Consider the following 1,225-nt stretch of genomic DNA (forward strand, 5'->3'; position numbering starts at 1 on the left):
AGATGCAACAAAGAGGGGAAGGAGACGTGCAACAAAGAACGATACGGGGCTTAAGACACTTCGCTCAAAGATGGACATCGCCATTTGCGAAAAGTGTCCACTGAATATAAGTGGACATCTTTTTGGGACTCAAGGGAATATAAACGCGCCGGGCCTTGCAAGCGTGTGTGTGTGTATGTATGTAAGTGTGTATGTGTTTGAATATGTGCGTATGTAAGTCTATGGTTGAATGTGTATGTGTGTTAGTGTGAGTGCATGTGTCTCTATAGTACTGCTGCGAACAAGTATATGTATGTGGTTACCTGCACAATTGAGCGAGCACCTTTATGAGAGAGAGAGGAGAGAGAGAGAGAGAGAGAGAGAGAGAGAGAGAGAGACTTATAAAATATAAAAGTGAGGATTAATTATGGCGATACTGAATCACGTCAGCTCCACAATAAAATTGAAAATAGTAATAAAAAATCTGCATTATAAGCGTCAATATTCCACGAGAGAGAGAGAGAGAGAGAGAGAGAATGGCCATGAACTTGACCAAATGACACTGGTAAAGGTCGAAATGTTTGTGCTTGCCACAAGACATGCAAACAGTGATTGCTACAGGAAGCTTGCAACAATGTGTGAGTCCTAATGAAAATACTTTTATAATCAATAAATTGCGTTAATGCATTCAAAATAATCAAATTAAAATGCTTTGGCAAAATAGATAAATCCTCCGATCACATCAAAATCATCTTTACACTGAATCAGACATGAAACACGAAACAATAAAAAAATGTGTAAGTAGATAAAAAGATAATAAAACGGACAAAGTGAAAACTCACGACATAAAAGAGAAAAATTACTGAAAATATTTAGTGAAACTAAAAAGATATAAGCTGTAAAATTTTATTCACGAATACGAAGTATGTGAACAAAATTATATAGATACTAATTTCGCTTTAAATTAATAATAATAATAATAATAATAATAATAATAATAATAATAATAATAATAATAATAATAATGATAATAATAATAATATTAATAATAATAATGACAACAACAACAACAACAACATAATAATATAATAATAAAAATACTCCCATTCGTAACAATTAACAATCACTTTAAAGTTTCTTGCCTCGAAGTACAATTAAAATCCATCCCACAATAACGCAAAATATGTAAGGATATAGACATGAAAATTATGTTTATATTCTGAGAAACTCGAATCATAAACTGCAA

Source organism: Macrobrachium nipponense, chromosome 18 (assembly GCF_015104395.2).
Source record: "Macrobrachium nipponense isolate FS-2020 chromosome 18, ASM1510439v2, whole genome shotgun sequence".
In the NCBI taxonomy this organism is placed as follows: domain Eukaryota; kingdom Metazoa; phylum Arthropoda; class Malacostraca; order Decapoda; family Palaemonidae; genus Macrobrachium; species Macrobrachium nipponense.